Source organism: Lissotriton helveticus, chromosome 2_1 (assembly GCF_964261635.1).
Source record: "Lissotriton helveticus chromosome 2_1, aLisHel1.1, whole genome shotgun sequence".
Lineage (NCBI taxonomy): Eukaryota > Metazoa > Chordata > Amphibia > Caudata > Salamandridae > Lissotriton > Lissotriton helveticus.
The window spans coordinates 431,222,589-431,243,069 of NC_136059.1; positions in this window are offsets into that span (position 1 = coordinate 431,222,589).

A 20,481-nucleotide genomic window follows, 5' to 3' on the forward strand; every position below is an offset into this window, starting at 1 on the left:
GCTAAAGTTAAACTGTATGATAAATGGCTGGCAGTTGCAGGTTATTATGGCCCTAATATCGATGACCCAATGCCACTTCAGGACTTATACAACTCCCTCCTGGAGGTAAATGTTTCTATTATATTGGGGGGTGACTTTAACAATTTGATTGATACAATTATTGATAAACATCCCCCAGTAGCAAAATCAACACTTCAAAAATTCGAACATTTTTAAAACTTATGATGGAAAGCTTGGGTTTAACAGATATCAGGAGAGAAAAGGGAAGCATGGGTAACAGATATAGGTTTAATAATAGAAAGGATGGGCACTACTCAAGAATCAATTTCTTCTTAGTAAACAGCAAGATAGGTAATAAAGTATCCAAGGTAAAACACATAATAGAGCACTTATCAGATCACTCAATGGTCAGGTTGACCCAAAAGAGATGGACATTAAATCGTGTACTATTAACAAATACCAACTTAGTTGAAATTTTAAAGAAAGAGACAAAGGATTTTTTTCAATGAATACACTTTCAGCCCCGATTCACAAAGTTTAATACACCTATAATGCTTTTATAAGGGGACGCCTAATTAGTCCTTTCTTTAAACCAAATCAGGGAGAGAAAAGTCAAAATTGAGAAATTAGAACATGACATAACTAAGTTGTCAAAGAAATTATAGAACCCCTTGAATTCACAAGTTCAGACCTTAATACAGGATAAAATACAGGAAGCGAAATTCAGATTATCTATTTTTTTAGTAGAAGAGATCAAACAGAAATGGGAGGCCAGTAAGATGTCTCATTATGAATACGGAGAGGGAAGTAGGAAGTTGTTGGCATGGAAAACTAAATAAGAATTGAGTAGGAACAACATTGCTGAGATTTTAGATACTAGAACTGGCAGACTGTGCACCGAAGATACAGAGGTGGCGAAGGCTTTTGTAAGGTTCTTTAAAGAACTGTACAATAAAGATCTAGTGGTACCAATAGAACAATTACAAAGTTATTTTGAGGGAATAGATATTCCACGTTGACCCCCGCCTCAACAGAAGTGCTAAGCATGGAGATAAGCCTAGAAGAAGTAATGCTGGGAATGGGAAGAATGAAAAAAGGGAAAGAAGCAGGCCCAGATAGCCTAGCCCAATGAGTTATATAAAGCTCTTAAAGCCGAACTGGCTCCATGGGTTAAAGAACTGATAAATGGTGCCTACATAGAAGGAAAAGACCTACCACGCTCCTGGGAAGAAGCAACAATTAGTATTATTTTAAAATCAAACAAAAATCCCAACCTATGCGAATTTTATAGGGCAATTTCTCTTTTAAATTCAGATTGCAAAATATATACACAAATTTTGGTAAAACGACCAAAAGGGTTTTATAAATAGGAGATATCTGACTGATCTGACTCAGGAACTGATAGGAACAATAGATCTAGCCACAACAAGCAAATTTACCCTGACCATTCTTACTTTTAATGCTGCCAAAGCATTTGACAGGGTCAGTTGGCCCTTTCTACAATGGCTAATTAAGCAGCACGACTTAGGGGAGAATTTTTCAAGAGCAGTGGCAGCGATATACAATAATTCCAATGTTAGGATTTTGGTAAATGGGAATCTCAAGGATCAGATAGAGATCCAACGTGGGACTCTCCAGGGATGTCCCTTGCTACCTCTACTTTTCAACATATATATATAGAGCCATTGGCAATAAAAATAAGAGCAAATTTAAATATAAGACCTTTTAAATATAGAAACTGGGAAAAGAAGGTGAGTCTCTATACAGATAATCTGACGATCTACACTGGTGAGATGGAAATATCCTCCTCAGAGATTTTTAAAACGTTCGAGGAATTTGGTAAAGTATCAGGATATCTTATGAATCAGCAGAAAACTGAAATAATGGAGTGGAACACTAATTGCTTTAGCCCCCTTGTGAATCAAGAGCTCAGATAACTGGGCACTCAGGTGGAACACAATCTCAATGGCCTGGCTCAGATTAATTTTGCAAAGGCAAAAAAAGAAACTGGTAATCGATTGAGGGCCTGGAATAGTCTACCGTTATCCTTCCTAGGCAGATCAAATTTATAAAAAATGTCCATTGTACCCAAATTCACATTTTTATTTGGAATTCAGTGTGGACGATGTTAAGAAATTACAAGGGACATTGTGCAGCTTTATTTGGGAAGACAAGGAAAAAGTTATGTAGGAGAAAGATCTATGGTGGAATTGCAAGTACTTACCTGTTAATGTATTGTCGAGCCTTCCAATTTAAGGCCTTCAGATCTCTGCTCTTGGAGAATGTATCTTATACCCCCCTCTTTAAGGCCTTAACAACAAAGGAAAAGGCTATGTCTGATTATTTTCTATATAAATGTGGCCATCCTAAATACTACAAAAAAGTTAGACTAAAAGTCCTGAAGACTGCATGTAGTTTATGGTATCAGATTAGGTGGGTCCAGAGATACCTTACTATTGCATCTCTGCTAAATGGTACTTCGTACTAATCGAGGCTGGAGAGAAACCTTACTCCATGCTTGGAGCGATCTGGAAGAGGAACCTGCCCAGCCTGCAGTTGGGTCTACTGTAAAGTCTGCACCCCTCAATTAAAAACATCTCTTAACAGTGCACAGGGCATACTGGACACGAAAGAAGATATCCAAGATGGGGAAACAAGAGCGAAAGAAATGCCCCTAGTGCTGTCGACGTCCACATGTTCTGGCAGTGCCCTCTGATAGAGTCCTTCTGGCTGTAAGTGGGTAAGACAGTCAAAGAGATTTGAAATCAAGACATTGAGGTAAGCCTACGGATGGTAATATTTATGGTAGAAGAAGGCAGGATTAAATTGTCCAAGAAACACAAATCCTTATTGTTCCTATTAATATTTCTGGCAAGAAGGGAGATTTATATAAAATGGGTATCTTCAATTCAGAAAAGAAGCTCTCTAGATCGTAAGAGCTCAATAGGGAAAACAATTGGGAGATATGGGAGAAATGGGAAGAGCAATGAGAATTAAGAATGGAGAGTAAATAGGTTAAAGGAGAAATTGGTCCTATGATTAAAATATCAATAGCTGATTCTTTGAGAAATGCACTATGAAAAGCAATATGACCCTGGGGCTGGTTTAGAGTGCAATAAGGACACTCCTAATTCATGGGGGAAAAGTCCTGGGAGTTGCCTGCTTAATCTGCCTAACGAAGTCTAGATACGCCTATTGCTGGTATAGGAGGGGAAAAAAAAGATTACTGCGTAGCTCGGTGCAAAGCAGCTCCCTGTCGCAGTACCTGTGAGTTGGTGAAACCAAGTGTCATTAAACAGAAGGAAATTATTGTTCAGACAGAAAGACAACATTTCAAAAAGCATATTTGAGTGATCATATTGGTTAACAAGCTTATCTCTGAAACAGTATCTGCATGCTTCTATGCCATGGCTGTGATTAGTACATGTATACAATGCAGCTACGTCTAGGGTGACCAGAAGATAATGTTGCTGCCAAAGAATATCGTGGAGCTTGGTGTCTTGGTACTATCCCTACATTACAATGGCAAGAATAGCACATAGGGTAATAGGAAAACATCCAAAATCCTGGATATAGGCTCCAGGAAACTTCCATTGGCTAAAACAACTGGTTCCCTGGAGGGTTCAACTTATCCTTATCCATTGTTGGGAGCATATAAAAACAAGGGGCAACCGGTTGTTTAACCCATAAGAACAGATACTCGTTTGTACTGATCAACCCCTTATCTCTCCATGCTGGCAGCTTACTCTGATATTGTGCAACAGCTTGATGGTATGCCTGCATAGTGGTTCTTTCATATTTCCCCAAGTTATCTAGTTGCCTGCATGCTTCTTTGGTGTGCTTTGGTACGTCCCACAGAAAAACATTACCTCCCTTGTCTGAAGGCTTTATGATCACATTGTGGGTGGTCCACTCTCTGAGATCTGAGGGCCTCCCTCGGACCCCTTTTTAAGTTGTTAGCATAGTTATCCCTAGATTTCAGCCAGATTCTATAGAGATCCTGGTTGACAACTTCATGGAAGCTGTCAATCATGTTGTGTGGTGTTACTGGATTGCAAAGGGATTTGGGTTTGAAGGATGTTTCTGCAGTCCTGCCTAATTCCAAATCGAGAGAGTCTAAAAGCTCCCTCTCAGTGGCCCAAATGTCAGATTCACCTCCCATCTCAACCAGAGTGGACAAACCCTTGATATCACCTAGTGACAGATTGTCAGCAATTGCATCTTGTGTTAGGGCTAGTGCAGATCACAGAGAATTCTTGGATTTTTTTTATTTTGGAGAAATTTCCTCTACAATGTAAGTTTACGAATAAACAAAAAAGTATCAATTCTCGTTCTGTGATAGTCAGAGTTTGATGTTGGACAAAATGTTATCCCCAATTCCAGGACTGATTGTTTCTGTGGTGTCAAAGTATGGGCGGAGAGATGAACTACAGTCAGAGTATGCTCACCCTACATTTTCATTTGGTCTGCCTTGTTGTCCACCCATCTTTCTTTAGTTATTTCCCCTCATCTTGTCTTCTTCCTTTCTCTTTGGGTACTTCTCTTCCTCCCCTTCCTCTTTGCGGTTGACCTCTGACTGATTTTGTTGTAAAAAACGATATTCATCAAGGGAGGTAAAGGAAAAAGATTCTCTGCGTCCCTGCGGGCTTTGCTCATCCAGATCCGTAGTTATCTGACCCAGATTCAGATGTTGCTAGTTCCTGTTGTCTGACCTCCCCAACCTGCTTGCATTGGAGTATGGCATAATCAAACCTGCTACTAAAAGTGAGAATCCTGCCTTGCACATAATCTTGCTTGTCATGCAAACATTTGTGTTCTTTTTTTTGTTTTATCACAACCTCGTATTTGTTCAATCTCTTCTCCATCTGTACCATAAAGTCTTTAACAATTTATTGCTCTGGATGTCTCTCTAGAATTGGTTTGAGTTTAGGAATCTCCTCGACCACTTGTTCCCATTCTGAGGAGTTATATTTTGATAATAGCCCCAGCATATTCTTGCATGTTGCTGCCATTAGTGCAGACCATTCTTTGAGTAATTTAAGGTTGGGGTGATCAATATCCTAAGGCCACGAGGTACCCTGCCCACTTCAATATAGTTCTCAGGTGACATTGCTTCCCAACATTGATTTATCTCTTTCTCCATTAATTTTTCATAAAGGTTTGTTGTTGTTTTATGGTCTTTGCCACCTCTATTTTGCCCGAAGTTTGGGGCACAAGTTGGAACTAAGGACTACCTCTCTGCCAAATTTGGTGTAATTCCTTTCAGCCGTTCGGGCTGTAGCCGTGGCTAAAGGTCCTACAGGAAATTGCATGGGGAAAACATGTTTTGGGACCCCCCCTTTTTCTCGGCCCCTGCTTCACCAATCACCCCCAAGCTTTCAGCGAAGGAGCGAAACTGAGATGGCCAAAAGTTTGGAAAATTTCAGGAAGATTCATCAATCGACGCCAAAGTTATTGGCAATAGAATGTTGCTGTTTTCCTACCCTAAATCTTAAATATAGTTCAGCAGAACTTTCAACACTACCCAAACACCAGTTTATTTTCTAGAACACTACCACAACACGACCTTCTAAACTACAGAAAGACCAGTGCAGTACTCTAAACTCTAAATCTACCCCTAGTATGACCCCCTACACTGTATAAACACCGCTGTACTATCCTGAATAATAAAACACTACACAGCGCGACCCTAGACACTACTGAATACCATTGCATTACCCTAAACATTAAATCTATGTCACCACCACCTCCTACACTAACTAATCACGACTGTCCTATTAAAGAACACTACTCCAGTATAACCCCGTACACTACCGAAACACAACTGTACTAACGTAAAACACTACTGCAGTACGACTCCATACACTACACAAACACCACTACAGTACCTTCAACTCTAAAACACTATCCCTATTATGACCCCATACACTATATAAACACCACTGCACTACCCTAGAACAGTACCTCAGCACGATCTTCTACACTAGTCAAACATCGTTGCAGTACTCAGCATGATCATCTACAGTATACAAACACCACTGCACTATCTTAAGTCCTAAAACACTATCCCTAGCACGACCCTGTACATTATATAAACACCACTGCACTATCCTAGAACACTGTCCCAGCAGGACCCTCTACAGTACACAAAGTCCACTGCACTACCGTAAACCCTAAATCTACCCCCAGTACAACCCCCTACAATACCCAAACATCATTGCACTACCTTAAACATGAAATCAATCTCAGCATGACCTCCTACACTACCCAATCACGACTGCACTATCCTAGAACACTACTCCAGCAGGACCCCCCTACACTGCACAAAGACCACTGCACTACCCTAAATCCTAAATCTACCCCAGTATGATCACCTATACTATGCAATCAACAGTGCAGTACCTTAAATTCTAAAACATTACCCCAGCACGACCTCCTACACTACCCAAATACCACTGTGCTACCCTAGAACACTACCCCAGCATGAGTCCTTACACTAGACAAACAACACTGCACTACTCTAAATTCTAAATCTGTAGTGTTGCAAAACCATAGTGACTGTTTATGTACCATGTAGTAATCTAATTACTAAAGTAAAAGTGAACCAATTATGAATTCACTCAGTGTCTTTCCTTATAGTATTGTGATCATTTAGAAAATATATATGTACTCATAGAGTGCTTCAGGTTTTAGTGTTATGGAGTGCTTCAAATTGGTATGCACTATGTATGTAGTGCTCTTTCAACTTTCACAGTTCTGCTTCAGGCCTACAATTTTTTGGTTAGAATGTATATGAAATGTGTTTGTATAGTAATACAAATTTATAATTTCTCTAAGTTTTTAATAAATACTTATATATGTTTATTTTTTTACAGATACAGTTTATTATCGTTAAAATTAAGTTATCATGCCGCAGAAAGAAAGATGGATACTTATTTGAAAAAAAAACAACTACAACTCTTGGAAGACCACCATAATGTGGCGAAAAAGAGAACAATTTCTGGTAAAACTTCAAAAGATTTTATAAAAAAGATTACTCCACTGAAAAAAAAATATACAAATGTGCAAAGCAGTGAAAATGTTCCGAGAACAAGTGCAAAGAATAGGAAAGGCAAAAAAGGCAATGTAAAAACAAAGGATACAACTTATAGTAAAAGAAGAGAAAATCAATATAAAGAAATCCGTCAAAAATTATTTTACAAAAGAGTTGTGAATAACTTACTGAAAGACACAAAAAAATATAGAAAGAGAATGCAATTTTATAAAAAGAAGAAGCATATTGAATCCATTGTTGAAAAGGCTTTTGAAGTAAAGAGAAAACTCTTCATTTTAGTATTGAAGAGAATTTGATTATTAGATAAACCAATGCATTTAATGAAGGCCAAAAGTAAGAGGAAAAGAGTAATTAACAAAACTAATTTCTGTGATTTTTTTTTTAGGTCAATGGAAAACAGTTCAAGTTCTGAGCCTTTTTTTAATGAAGAGAGTTATTTACAGAGCAATAATTTGTTGCATGCAGTTGACACCAGTGGTCAAGCTTATGAGGTTAAAGATGGTTGTCCAATTGAGAAAGAGCAAATGGTTCCTAGAAATTCAGAAGAAGTGATAGCTTATGAAGTTCTAGACAGACGTCCTAAAGCCCCATTGTACACTTGGGATTGTAGTAGTATTTGTTGTGTACGACAAGAATCTATTGATAAATTACGCAATTTCTTACAAGCATATTGCAATAAAATTGTTAAACAAAAGATTACCCTTGCCGAGTGAGAAAACATACTGGTTTGCAAGGCCATTCTCTGTCTTGTCTTTCAAGGAAAGTATGTCAAAGTGTTGTTCACCATTTCAGGATGTTGGCAGTACATTATACCCAAATGCGGAAGTTAGTGAGAAGATTGTATTATGCAAAAAGTCCAGTACTAAAGTTAAATGAGTTGAACAGTGCTCTTTTGCGAGGGTCAGTATCATCTGTGAAAAAGGTTTGTGATGATATTGAGTTTTGTTACTTTGGTTCTGAAGAAGAGGGTGAAGAAACTCAAACATTAATAGAAGAAAATGTTGGTGAGAATGTTGAACATAGCTGTACCAAAATTTTTTTAAATGAAATTACAAAGTTTAAGGTGATTTCAGGTGAAAGGCCACATTCTTCTTGTATTTTATATCACTGAACTCACTACAAAAATCAGACTAGGAGTGTGGATCTGTGTTTAAAAAGTGAAAAAGAAAATAATGATAAGTGGAAGCTTGGAAGCTTGTTGTTTTCCACAGTTGTTCCCAACTGGAAAAGGAGGACGATATGATGAACGCCCTGTGCAGATTCCTTCATCTGAATATCGGACAACAAGATTATATGCAGAAGATCCAAGATTTCGACAATGTATCCCTTATATATTTCATCTTTCGTTTGAAAGTGACTTGTGTGGACTTTCATATACAGTCACCAATATTCTAAAATCTGGAATACATCTACAAAATGTATCTGCAAAAGATTTTATGGATAAAGTGCACTAAAGAGATGATCATCTAGAATCTCAGCCCTTAATTTAATGGCATGTCAGTGTGGGACTAATCAATATTGTCACCGTCGTCATGGAGAACTCAAATGTATGCTACGGAACTTAGGAACTCCAACATGGTTCCTTACCCTGAGCTGTGGTGAGTACGCTTGGGATGATTTACTAGAATTTCTTCGAGAGGCAAATTCAAATATAAAAAACATTTAATACAAGAGACCTGGAGAATTGTGCTCTTTGGAATCCTTTTACTGTATGCAGGTATTTCAATCATAGATTTGAGGCTATGATGTCTTTTATCAACAATAAAAAAAATCCTCCTCTTGAAGAAGTTGTGGATTTCTTTTGGAGAAAGGAGTGTCAAGCAAGAGGTGCTCCTCATATACATATGCTGTTATGGATTAGGGACACACCCAAATTTGGAACAGATGCGAATGATACTGTTTTGAATTTTATTGAACAATATGCAACATGTGCTGTACCCAAAAACGCAGAAGAAAACAATTTAAGAGCACAAGTCTTACGATTCCAAAGCCACCAATGTGGAAATTACTGTCAACGAAAGTACAAATCTAAGGACAAGTTCTACACCAAATGTCGTTTTGGATTTCCACGTCCTGTAATATCGAAAGAGTTAATAGTTTTATGTCATCTTTGCGACATACTATCACAAGAAAGTCTCCAAAAAATACCTACAACTTAAGAAGAAATGAGACAAACTACATAAATGACGACAACCCAGTCCTTTTGTACATGTGGAATGCTAACATGGATATTCAGTATGTTGTGGGCAATTCCATTGCTGTTGCTTGATATGTAACATCTTATATTACAAAATCAGTAAAGGCAGAATTGAAAGAAATGGAAGAGATTTCTCACGAGAAGACTCTAAGTAAGAAATTATACAGTTTCAGTTTGAAGATGTTATCTCATCGAGAAATTGGAGCATATGAATGCTCAGATCGGTTATCATCGGCAAGTCTATACTCCAAATCTAGAAGAATCATTTGGGTGAGTCTAGGTCTTGCAGCAATGCGAAATCAGGTACTGAAATCTGTTCAAGAAGTTGAATATTTAGCAGAAAAAGATCCAGAAAGTACAGATATTTTGAAAATGAATATGTTGGATACATATTACCCAAACAGAAGTTATCATCTTGAGAACATGTGTCTCTATGAAGTGCTTCAAAACTACACTTTTAAACGGAATACTACAGAGATGGAAAATATGAAGTCTTTGGTTCTGAAGGATGTTTGGTGAAACAAATTAAAGGAAGTTTGATTAATCACAGCAAGTTGAGTTGTGACACTTCTGATAAAAGGGAATTTTACTATTTAGCTCTTTTACAAATGTTTGAACCGTGACGTTCAGAATTGGAATTACTTGGAGATTTCCAGAGCTATGAAGATTCTTTTAATGCTTGTAAAGATAGCATAAAATGTAGTGCTTTTTCAAATTATGTGAAAATGTGAACAATGAAATTGATCAACAAGCTACAATTGCAGATGAGGTTGCTAGAGACAGTTTTCAAGACAGTTAAAGTTCTGCTGCTCTCTGAGTCAAGATCCACTAGGACAACCAATTCTTGAAAACAAAGCAGCAATTACCATGAATGAGGTGGAAACAGCAATTTATCAAGCTTAAGAAGATGTAACAAACTTAGGAAATTTGGAAGAACAACTACATTTTGAGCAAAAACAAATATATGAGCAAGTGAGACAAAAGATTGACCATGGATTACTTCATGAAAAGTAAGAGTGCTCATGTACGTCATTTCAACTGATTCGAATGTACGTGAGTGGACAAGCTGGAACAGGAAAAAGTTTTTTGATTAAAGTAATATCAAGTTATCCGCAAACAAATAACTGAGACGCAATTGTCTTGTGTTGTCACTGCTCCAACTGGGTTGGCAGCACACATCATTAAAGGAATTTCTTTACATTGTTTACTAATGCTACCAGTAGAGCATGAAAACAAATTGGATTACCACAAGCTATCTGGAGAAGCTTGCTGTGAAGTTTCAAGAGTCTTGAAGAAAATGCAGCTTCTCATTATTGATGAGGTAGCATGGTCCCAAACATAATGTTTGCATTCGTGCATTTAACAATGCAGCAAGTTCTTAAAACACAGTATAACGTATTATTTGGAGGAAAACGCGTCATAGTTTTTGGAGATCTACTGCAACTAACTCCTGTAAAAGGACAACCAGTTTTTAAAACACTTGCGCATGAAGATACCAGAAAGTCTCTGGGTAGTGTTGGAAACGTGAACATTTGGTCATATTTTGAATACAAAGAACTCATTACAAATATGCGACAGGCAAATTATGTTGATTATGGAACAATTCTCCAAGATATAAGAATTGGACTACTGACAGAACATGGCAAACAAGCTTTATAGACGCGAATACTTTCCAATTTGTTTTCAAATGAAAATATAGTTCCTGAGAAAATATACATGGAAATTGCAGATAAGAAATCTGTAATATGCTTAATGCCAACACTGCGTGAGTGTTCTATATTCAACGAACAACTTTTGAAACTGGAAAATGAAGAAATAATAAAAATGGAAGCCATTGATAAAATAGAACATGAAGGAATCACTATTATTTTGACCAAAAAATTGGATTCTTTAGAAAAATCAATATCTAAAACTGCTGGTTTAGAAAAGAATCTTTATGCATGTAGAAACTTTCAGATAATTTTAAGGCATAATTTGGATGTAGAAAAAGGTTCAGTTAATGGAGCAATAGGCAAAGTAGTGGATTTTGTTAATTATCAAAATAAAGATGGTATTGAATTCTTAAAGATTAAATTTGATCAGATTGAAGAAGTGAAACAAATTGGTCGTTGTTCTGTTCGTTTTTTGCTTGTTAAAGATTTATATGTCCGTAGAAAACAGTTTCCATTTTCTCTGGCATATGCAGTGACTATTCATAAATCTCAAGGTTTATGTGTTGACAGTGCTTTGGTGAACATTGGAAATTCTGTGTTTAAAGAAGGTGTGGCATATGTTGCTTTGTCCAGAGTCAGAACAGTATCTGGTTTGTTTTCGATTGATTTTGATGATATCAAGATTACTGCAGATGCCAACTATGTCAAAGAATACAATAGGTTAAGAAGAACATATGCTCCTAATTAAGGTAAATATCCTGTATTTGAAAAGCGTTGGTTGCTCGAAAAAGAAGGCATGAGAATATCTGTACTGAAGGTGTAGAGAAGGGAAAAAAAACATGAAAATGTGATTGCAAGCAAAAAGAAAAAGGACACTGTTGAAGAGATTGTAGTGGTCAATGTTGGTTTTTTTCTTGAAGGTTTGCAACAGCAAATTGTGCAGAATTGGGAAAAAAGATGTTGTTCCTTGTTACAGTCTCTTTATGAAAAATTGAGAACAGATAAAAGTAAAATACAAAGCGTTTCTGATGTTCGTAATCTTTTGGATGTATCTTCTGGTTCTACACAATTTGCACAAAATATCCAACAAGATGCTCAGGAGTTTCTAATGTATATGCTTACAGAATTGGAAAATGAAGGTGTAGACATAGAGAATATTGTTGGCCTTTGTTATAAATGGGAACATCAATGTGAAAATTGTATGTATACATGTAGCACTAATGTAGACACTGAAAGATTTTTATATTTGACATTACTGGACTGTAAATCAGTGTCTTTCAGAAAATTAGTTAAAGCTGCAAACCAAAACATGGAGTTTAGGCAATGCAAATCAGAAATGTTATCAACATTATTTATCCAAGATATGGAAAATATATAATTTTAATGATGCAACGTTGTACAGCTGATGGAAGAAAATTGGACACTTTAATAAAACATTTTGTTGCTACACAACTATCAATATCTGGAAGGACTTTTGTAGCATTAGCAATAATTTTCCTTAATGGTCTTTCAATAACATTTGGACATGACACTGCATATCTCATAAATGAGAAAGGCTGGAGTCTTTGTAATGATGCTGAGTTGGTTTTCAAACAACGTTTGCCTTTCGAATTGCCAAATTCATATCCAATATTTTTAAAGCCAAAGTTTTGAGAAGATAATTCAGCCTCTGAGGAATTTATTGTTATCATTTTATAGGATTACCATTGGACAATTTACATAAAAATTACTGCAAAAATACAATTTGGCCTCAAGGACATTTAATTCTTTGAATTATGGACTTTTTGTTGCACATTGTCTCGGTGTATAAGTTTAAGTGCCATTATTTATAGTGTTTATAATTTTAAGTTATGACATTTTCTTAGCAGTAATCATTTTATATACGTGTGATTTGTATTATCTAGTATTTTACCATAGATGTATTATTGTTATTTTTTAAACAATCTAATTGATTGTTTTTTTTTTGCCAGCTGTTATATAAGTATAATTGAAATCACTCGTCTAGTGAAATTCAACATATTCTGAGAACAGCAAAAAAGGCAAAGAAATTACTTTGTAAAATGTTAAAATTATGCTGTGCTGTTAAAAATGTATTATTATATGTTATAACTATTTTTTCTCTTTTTTACAGATCTTTTAAAATATCAAAGTTACCCCCATTTAGATTATAAAAAACGAGTGAATAAAATGTGTACTGTTTTTTATGTGTATTACTGTTGATGTAAGTTTTAGGAAGTCGTAAAATGCAGAATGAACTGTGTTTCCACACAGTGGAAGAAAAGGAACATGGATGGACTAGATTTCTGTCAGAAAATTGCAATGCAAAAAGGTATAAAATAGGGGACAGCTTCAGAACACATGTCTGCAAGATTTATGGTATAGTACAGAAAAGACTAATATGGTTCTTTTGCAGGTCTTGATAATTTCAGAATTAAATTTAAACCACTTCAGTCAATGTTTTTGCAAATGTCATATTAGGTCGCATCCCTACCCTTCAGTGATATATAAACATGTACTATCAGTTCCCTAAAACATAAGTAGTTGTAAATGTATCTTGTTCTCTGTTATCAGTACCGAAAGTTACTCCTATCTTAACAATTGGCCTAGCCATTAACTCTCTTTCTTATTTATAAGGTGAGGAAAAGGCATTTTGTATACCTTTTCTTGATTTATCAGAAATCATAAATCTGGACATGTTTGTGAATGCTACACCATCCTTCTATTGGTATAGCAAAGCACAACGAGGAAAATTGATTTTACTTCTCCTCATTTTTTCACTTTCAATATATGCTGCAATGCACAGCATATATTGAAGGAGAAAAATACCTTTACTGATTGCTTTTGTGCAGGAAGGTGTCCCTTTTTGCACAAAATCAATCTCCACATGACATGGACATCCTTGCACCATAGTGCAAGGGTGCCTGTGTCACCACATGCCTGCAGTTTCTGCAGCTCTGCAGAGGGAAGCACAGAGTTGCAACATATTTATGTACACATTTTACATCCTTGTGCTTCGGAAATACCACAGCATGCTGTAGTTAAACAATTTACAGTGTCATGCTGCAGCACTTCCTTATAAATCTGCTCTTATGCATTCACCACACATTAGAAATGTATTTTTACAGTCAATTATGCACTACACATACCTTCTTTTCAACTTTAACACACTAGCATACTAGTTTAGATCTTCCTTTAACCAGAGTAGTTAGTTCTGAAAATAACTTTTTTTTTCTTTTTGTTATTTTGTTTTTTGGGGGATTTTTTGAACGATTTTGTATTTTTTGTTTTTTTTAAACAGGGGAAAACATGAGAACTGGTAAAAGAGAACTAAAAACTGGGAAGAGAGAAGAAAATAAATCTAACAATGGTGGTGGTCAACAGTTCGACACACCAGATACACCGACTGCTCTCCATATGCTATCAGCCGTCCTCATTTTATACAGCTCATTCTAAGTTTCCCAAATTGTGGATGAATATCAGGGGGTGCGATAGAGGTTGATGGTGTTGGTCCACTCGTACTCGGGCCTTCTGATGAAGCAGGAGGAGCCTCTCTCAATCTCCTTAACTCCTCCTTTGCAAAGTAGACCGGATGCTTAGATTGCAAGTGCTTCCACATACTTGCAGTTTCGCATGAGTACTTTTTGTTGGGGTCTCCCCTTGAAAGCATTTCATTACATTTTCGGCAAGTAACTTTTGTTGCAGTCCCATTTTTTAAGCCTGGTGGAAAGGTGAAAAATTTCCAGACAATGCTGGTATATTTTTGCTTTAGTGGAGGTTCAGGAACAAATTTCTGCTCTGATGAGTTCTCTGAATCAGAGGATGATGGTGGATTAGCCGCCATACTATCTTAAAATGAAACTCTTCTCCAGAAATGGAAGAGCAGCAGAGCTTGTCAGGAGGTCTTTCCCTCAGAAAAGTTCTAATAAGAGTGATTGAAATGGGTGGGGTCCTATAATAGTTTCAATAGGAAGTGTAATGAACCGATCAAATCTCTGTTTTTAAAGTCACATGGGGTGTGCGTAGGATGTGCACACTCAATAGGCACCCTGCTTGCATCATGCTCGCGTCCAGTGCGAATTCACGAAATTGCATTAAAAAGTTATGCACTTTTTGGGAAAGTTAAAGAATAGTATTTTTATGATAACCTCAGAAAATCTCTTGTCTTAATATTTATATTAAATATATAGAAATAATTTTCCAACATTAAAGAAATCGCAGAAGCAGCACATCCACCGTGTCCGATATGCATATGACATCACTCGCTACAGCGCGTCTGTCACGTCACGTTATACGTACATCTCGCGTATGCGCCAGGCGTCGAGCACAGGTCGCATAGCAACCGCTTTGGAGAAGTCATACCCATCGCGCACCCTACTCGGATCCTACACAACGACATCACTGATGACATCAGTGATGTCATCACTGATGTCATTTGAGATGTCATCAGTGATGTCATCAGTGATGTCACTGACTATTTCATGAATGATGTAATATGTGACATCATCAGCAGTGGATTGCGGGCGCGCGAGTTATAGTTAGTACAACTAACTATAACGGGAGAATTTCAATGGTTTTATACAAGTGAAATGTCCAGCTAAGGTTTTTTAAATGCTAATTCCTAACTATAACTTGTCTGAAACCTATGGTTTTTTCAGTGAATATATATATATATATATATATATATATATATATATATATATATATATATATATATATATATATATATATATATATATACACGCACCCATGTATATGTGTGTGTGTTTGTGTTTATGTGTTTGTGCATAGTTGGGCTTATGAAAAGTCTAATAGTAGCGTATCAGCATAATATGCATGTGCAGTTCTCCTTCCTGTGTTTTGTATATGGAGGACATGTTAAATCTATTCACTGTTTGAGATGTCCATATTAGACTGCAGAATGTGGAATTTGTTTTGTGAAACTTATCAACAGTAGTTGGATGGGAGGCTGCTGATGGATGGTAGTGCTTAGGAGTTTGGCTTCAATAAACACTTCCTAAACAAAGCTGCTTTCTGGCATAGCCATTATAAGGAGGATACCACAACTAGGGTTTACAACTGTGATTAGTTAGGGTTCATCTTTCTAGCACCAAGAAACCTTGCCAGGTGCTACTGCCTTAGAGGGAATTCCATTATCATGACCTTACCAGTAGATGGAAAAAAGAAAAATATTATGGAACAGTACAAATAAATAGAACCCTTTGTATGGTGTAGGCTAAACTTTGAGGATGATCACACATAGAATGGGTTTTTTGAATTGGTCTTTGTGCAATTTGTGGTTTACTGGTTCTAAACCTTGACATACTTTAGTGGGTTAATCACAGGCTGTAGAGATCCATTGTTATCCTGATGTTCACAGTCCTAATTCCATTAAAAAACAGTGGATATGTGCATCTTATGCAGAGGTAAGGATGTATTCCTGCAGGTTGCAGATTCTAATCCAAGTAAGAAGTCACATTGGGTTCTTGCACCTTTATTAGAAATCATTTGTAAGTTTGTAATGCATTGCCCTTGATTACCAATCATAGTCCTAGATGAGTAGGTCAATGTATTTCACCTTCTGCAGTGGTCTTTAGGTCCAGATTTATTTCACTGGTTTCCAATCATAATTAAACATTCCCATCAAGGCAGTGTTTTGACAATACAAGCTGGATGCCAGCATAGTCTTGGGGCTTCAAACAGAAATATTTAAAACCTAGTTGAAACATGAACCCTGAAATGCTCCAGTGTTACAACCAGGACAACCATAAGCCACCTTAGCTTGACATATTATTTGCAGTAAAATAAAACTTTTTTTATTTTAGTATACTTGCTGTAAACCATTAAATATGTTTGTCAGTTTCAATAAAATAGGAAAAAGGTAATACTTTGTTTGTGCTGGGCCATTAGGGCATAACTAGCGCAAGCAGATTTCTTTATGGGACAATTTGCATTTTCATTAGCACTTTGTACTTTGAGCAAACAGATTATTTTTTTAACTTGACACCTGTACCCTAGCTCTTTACAGGCTACTGAACTGATGCTCATAAACTATTTTCTGGGAGCACTGCTATGAATGAGATTCCATTCTATGGACATAATATCTCAGTGGAGGTAAAAAGCAGAGGTCAAAAGCAAAAACACCTTAGAGTGTTCGTAGATAGTATCCACATTTTAACAATCCCCATGTAAGCAATGAGATCGCCACATAAAAATTCTGATCATTCTTGTTGGAAATTTGCTTTGTCCACAGATTCATCTTGTGTTTTTTTGCCTTTCGCCGAATCCTATTTGTGCTGGCTTTCGAACTCTGTGCACTTTACCCCTGCTAACCAAAAGTAAGGTGCATTTGCGCCTCCTTTTTAAACATTATTATTGGCATATACTTAATTGGCACATTTAATCTACTTATAAGTCCTTAGTATATGGAACTACCTGTACCCAGGGTCAGTAGGTTAAATGCTACTAGTAGGCTGCATTACTCATTGTGCCACCCACTGCAGTAGCCCTGTAAGGCATGTCTCTAGGATTGCCACTGCTGCCTGGGTGTTTTAACCTGCCATTTTGGCCAGACAAAATAAACATTTTACCACACCTAAACCTTCCTTTTCAAAATGTATAAATCCCTCCAACGATCGGCCTTAAAAGCCCATAGGTGCATGGTATTTAAATGTAGGACATATATATATTTAATATTTTACATGTCTTTGTATTGAAAAGCTTCCATATGCCTTTTTCACTGAGGCAAGGCTGCCTCTAATATAGGTAAATACTGGTTACTCTATGAAATTTACTAAGTTCTAATATCAGTTTGGGAATAGTTTGGTTAGAAAAATATTTAAAGGAATCATTTTAATCATAATTTAAAATCCAACATAACGGCCTAGTTGGATTTTACTATGCTATTTTTTAAATGACACTTTAAGACAGTTGTCAGATTTCTTTCTAAAACCAAAATGCTTTCGTAATAAATCTCCAACTGTCATCTGATGGTTCAACTGTGGTGAAATGTGTATTGCTCCCAGATATTAGACAAGGGCCTCTGGGTGTTTAGTGGGGGTCTCCTCCCTTGACAAGATGGCCTGGTAGGCTGTACCATGCCCCTTCCGACCTTGTCATTGGCGGAAGAAGCTCAAACTCAGGTCTGCCACTCTTTTGTCTCCTTAGTCAGTCTAGCACCAAACCCAGAGGGAGGGGAGGACCTAACCAGAATTGGTTTAGAGGTGGGCAAAGAATAACCCTCCACCAACAAGCTGGCACTGGGCATAAATGTGTACCCCACAGACCTCTTCTCATAACACTCCAAAATGCTTAGTGATCCAGCCCCAGGAATCTGGGGAAACCCCAAAACTGGTCCTAGGATGCTTGTTTCCGGTCCAGGGAAGACCTGGCTTGGCAGTTCGGGATGGACTGTTCCCATGAGGTACATGGCCAAGACTGATTTGCACATGGCCAGCCCTAAACTGGGATGGCATTGTGAGCAAAAGAATGATGGATTTAACCCAGATCTCTTGACTGGGGGTGTATGTTTTAATTGGTTCTGCATTCTGTCCATTAATTATGTGTCTTTTGCTTTCTCGACCTAAGTGCGCCGGGTATGCCCAGACGTGGGTTCCGGGCTTACTGTGCCACTGGATTCAAGCTATCCTGGCTGAAGAGGGGTGAAACCCCGAAACCGGTCCTAGTATGCTTGTTTACAATCCACGGCGGACCTGGATTGGCAGTTCGGGCAGGACTGTTCCCATGAAGCACAGGGCCAAGACTGATTTTCATATGTCCAGGCCTAAACTGGGGTGGCATGGTGAGAAAAAGAATGATGGATTTACCCAGATCTCTTGACTGGGGGTGAATGTTTTGATTGGTTCTGCATTCCGTCCATCAATTGTGTGTCTTTTACTTTCTCGCCCTAAGTGCACCTGGTATGCCCAGATGTGTGTACCAGGCTCACTGTGTCACTGGATTCAAGCTATCCTGGCTGAAGAGGGGTGAAATCCCGAAACCGGTCCTAGGATGCTTGTTTCCGGTCCAGGGAAGACCTGGCTCGGCAGTTCGGGCTGGATTGTTCCCATGAGGCACAGGGCCAAGACTGATTTGCATATGGCCAGCCCTAAACTGGGGTGGCATTGTGAGGAAAAGAATGATGGATTTAACCCAGATCTCTTGACTAGGGGTCAATGTTTTGATTGGTTCTGCATTCCGTCCATCAATTATGTGTCTATTGCTTTCCCGCCCTATGTGCGCCGGGTATGCCCAGACGTAGGTCCCGGGCTTACTGTGCCACTGGATTCAAGCTATCCTGGCTGAACAGGGGTGAAACCCCGAAACCGGTCCTAGGATGCTTGTTGCCGGTCCGGGGCAGACCTGGCTTGGCAGTTCGGGCTGGACTCTTCCCATGAGGCACAGGGCCAAGACTGATTTACATATGGCCAGGCCTAAACTGGGGTACCATGGTGAGCAAAAGAATGATGGATTTAACCCAGACCTCTTGACTGGGGTGAATTTTGTGATTCAATCAATCAATCAATCAAAGCATTTATATAGCGCACTACTCACCCGGAGGGTCTCAAGGTGCTAGGGGAGTGGGGGTCCGCTACTGCTCGAACAGCCAGGTCTTGAGCCGCTTCCTGAAGGCAAGGTGGTCCTGGGTCAGGCGGAGGTGGGTCAGGAGGGAGTTCCAAGTCTTGGCGGCCAGGTAGGAGAAGGACCTTCCTCCTGTGGTGGTTCTTCGGATGCGGGGGAGGGCGGCGAGGGCGTGGCTGGTCGATCGAAGCTGGCGAGTGGGAGCGTAGAAGTTGAGGCGGCTGTTGAGGTATCCTGGGCCTTGGTTGTGTAGGGCTTTGTGTGCGTGGGTGAGGAGACGGAAGGTGATTCTCTTGTTGACCAGGAGCCAGTGCAGATCTCTCAGGTGTCCGGAGATGTGGCTGCGGCGGGGGATGTCTAGGATGAGTCGTGCTGAGGCGTTCTGAATCCGCTGGAGTCTCTTCTGGAGTTTGGCGGTGGTTCCGGCGTAGAGGGAGTTGCCGTAGTCCAGACGGCTGGTGACGAGGGCCTGGGTGACCGTCTTCCTGGTCTCGGTGGGGATCCACCGGAAGATCTTACGTAGCATGCGTAGGATGTTGAAGCACGACGAGGAGACGGCGTTGACTTGTCTGGTCATGGAGAGGGAGGAGTCCAGGATGAAGCCCAGGTTGCGTGCGTGGTCCGTTGGTTTGGGTGCGCTGCCCAGGGCGGGGGGCCACCAGGAGTCGTCCCAGGCGGAGGGTGAAGATCCCAGGATGAGGACTTCCGTCTTTTCTGAGTTCAGTTTCAGGCGGCTGTTCATCATCCACTTGGCTACGTCTGTCATCCCTTCGTGTAGGTTGGCTCTGGCGGTGGCGGGGTCGTTGGTGAGGGAGAGGATCAGCTGGGTGTCGTCGGCGTAGGAGATGATGTTGAGGTTGTGTTGGTGTGCGATGGCTGCGAGGGGGCTCATGTAGACGTTGAAGAGGGTTGGGCTGAGCGAGAAGCCTTGAGGAACGCCGCAGATGACTTTGGTGGCTTCTGATCTGAACGGGGGGAGGCGGACTCTCTGTGTCCTTCCG